Source organism: Apis dorsata, unplaced genomic scaffold, assembly GCF_000469605.1.
Source record: "Apis dorsata unplaced genomic scaffold, Apis dorsata 1.3 scaffold_188, whole genome shotgun sequence".
Taxonomy (NCBI): domain Eukaryota; kingdom Metazoa; phylum Arthropoda; class Insecta; order Hymenoptera; family Apidae; genus Apis; species Apis dorsata.
In genome coordinates, this window is record NW_006263473.1 from 1,729,237 (window position 1) to 1,732,624 (window position 3,388).

Consider the following 3,388-nt stretch of genomic DNA (forward strand, 5'->3'; position numbering starts at 1 on the left):
ACTGATTTCAAGAAATTTTGTTTTTAGGAAAGAATTGTTTAATCTGATCTAAAATTTTAACCAAATTATTTTTTAAATACTTACTACACTTTTTATATATATATTGATGTGAAACTTTAGATCGATATATTTTTTTAGATATAATGTATTTTATTCGTCATAGAAGCTTGTTTTGCTCGATGCCTTCGAACATCTTTGTTTCCACGTTATGGCGTGTAATTATTCACCGAGGAAGCGAGTTGATGCTCGTTAGATGTTCCTCAATATTTTATAACTATTACACGACTCTCTCGTTAATATATCTTGTGACGAATCTACGATTAGATTGGATTAATTAATCTTCAAATCTCTCGCGTCGATTTCTTCCCTCAAATGTACGGAACATTAAACAGGAAGCGTATAATTTTACAATGCTTTAATCATTTTCTTCAAAATCAACCTAACCTCTTCCTATCTTAATTTTTCATTCTCATTCTATAATCGAATTAATTCAAATAACGATATTTCGATATTTCGATTGTTACTAGTTTTCCAACATTGATTATTGGCCGGCGAAATCGGAAGGATGCCGAACAAATTTAAAAGTAAAATACGTTCTCTCGACCCCTTCCCTCCTCCCCTCGCGTCCCCATTTTTCCAGCACGTGCCCGATAAACGCAGCCGGTCGTTAACGTTATGCGAATTTTTAGCGGCGATAAAACGCTAAAGAAACGTGCCCGCCGAGCACCATCACGCGATTAGGCCGAAGGTGAGGCGACGGAAACGTCATCGTCCAATGCATCACGACTCCGGTTCGCGATACGTGTGCCAGGCCGCGTATATTCGTTCCCCTCGCCTTCTGTCACGAGCTTCGAGCTTCGTCGATTTTTTTTTTTTTTTTTTTTTTTTTTTTTCGATGCAATTTCACACCGATATGGAATATCGCGAGCGTAATAATCGCGTGAGAAATTCTGTAACGACGCTGTAATTAGCGATAATTGCGGCGATTGGGAAATGCAACGAAACACGCGAGGTTTGAAGTTTTGAAATTTTTTGAAAAAGAATTTTCATTCTGACGATATTATATTTTAGGATTTTTGTTTTTTTTATTAATAAAGAGAATAATAATTGAACAATCATTGAATGCGCGATGTGAGAACACGTGTGAGATGTTACGATGTTTTTGTTCTAAGAAATTTTAAAATTTCGCGGTATTTTTACTGTTAATCGATCCTGAGAATTTTTATTAAGAATAGGAGTGGGAGTGAATGACGTGTCGTTGGGAAATTTAGTTTTTTAATGAACGTACGAGTTAAAAATGTAAAATAGATGATAATAAGATACTTAGAAATAAGGTGCATTCATGTTTGCACAAGTGTTTTCAGCCTTATACGTTAAATAGTATTGGGGATTAGCATAGTCCTTGGATAAATGTTGCAAGATATTGGGATCTATCATTTTGTGGTTCTATCTGATACAAATTCAAATTTCTTCTCTCAATATTTTCTTTATTTCAATTGTTCAAATAAGATTATCTTTCCTTCTCGAACATTTCATTATTCGATTCTTTATTAGAAATAAAATATAAATCTAAATATAAATTTAAGAAGAAATTTATTTCAAAGTAAACCAAATTTTTTATCTATAATAAAAATATGATAATTTCATCAAAGCTAAAAGTACAAAAGTCGAGGAAAAATCATTTTCCATTTTATGAAAGCATCTTCACATTTTTCTATTGATCGAGGTAAAAAATATTTAAATACTAACTTAAAATAATCCAAATAAATCTATTTATGTTTAATTATGAAATAATTAATAATTCAATTCTTTCAATCAAATTCCGAACTATCACTATAATCTTTCAAACACTTTTCCCCTTGCATACCTTCGTACAGATAAAAAGAACCAAAAAAAAAAAGAAAAGAAAAAAAGAGGAAAAAATGAGGGGAAAGAATAGTGGTAGTTTGATGGATTTCGTCGAAACGCGAAGGAATTTTTTAAATGACTCCATCCGGCGATACTCCACCCGCCCTTGATGGACGAGAAACTTAATCTCGAAGAAGAACGCTGTTATCTAGGGTTGAAAACGCGACGTATGGTATCTAACCCGGCTGAGACAACATTTGAGGAAACTTAGAACCTGAGCCTTCGCAGGTAGATATATACGGTTCAGAACCGCTCCTCTCTGCTCTGGGAAAGTCAAACAGTCAAACAACCACGCGCACCAAGTGTTGACTCGCGGCATACATTTGGTAGGAACACTTCCCCTTCGCCTCGCAAAACAAACAACCTGTCGTGATAATGATACACCAGGATAACGGCAGATAAAAGTGCAAAGGCGTTGGATAGAAGGAACGAGACGAGGATATTGGTAGTGTTCATTTGGAGGGTGGGGAGGGAGGAATTCTGAGGAAAAACTGAAGATTTTTATTCGAGAAGGACGAAGGATTTTAAAAAATTGGTCAGGATTTTAAAATAGAAAGAATTTTTTGATTCGTAAAAAGCATCGAATTTGAAACCTGTCGCTTTATACTGTTAAAAGTATTTATACTTCTAATGAAGTATATTGCAATGATTCTTTGGCCACCGAAGAATGCAAAATCTTCGTAATGCAAAACGATATTGTGAGAAAGTCTGTTAAAGAAATTCTGCAAATACTTAGAACCATTAACATTCCACTAAAAATTCTTTCTTTAATGTCAAACGTTTTCTATGTTAATATCAAATTCGGTTTCCCTTTCAAGACTCGTTTACTTGATTTGTTAAAATTTTAAGCATCACATCCAATAAAATTTAAAGTTTATACTTTTATCATTCAGGGAATTCAAGTTAACTCAAGAATTTGAAAAAATCAAAACCATTAAGATGTTTGCTTTTAATCATCAGAATTTAGCTCACACTGTTATGATTCCTAACCTATAAGTCACAACGAAACCATTATTTATCACTTTATGTAACTTTACGCGCATAGAAAGATTAATTTTAAAGAATTTAAAAGAATCAAGATCATTAGAGATGTTAAATCATCAGATTTTCAGGCTTAAAAATAAATAATAAAATAATGTATCTCTAAATCTAGCTCACAATCCCCTTCTATGATTCCTAACCTATAAGTTACAATAAAGCCATTTTTATTTGACACTTTATATAATTTTATATACATAGAAAGATTAATTTTAAAGAATTTAAAAGAATCAAGATCATTAGAGATGTTAAATCATCAGATTTTCAGGCTTAAAAACAAATAATAAAATAATGTATCTCTAAATCTCACAATCTCCTCCTATGATTCCTAACCTATAAGTTACAACAAAGTCATTTTTATTTAACACTTTATATAACTTACATAGAAAGATTAATTTTAAAGAATTTAAAAGAATCAAGATCATTAGAGATGTTAAATCAT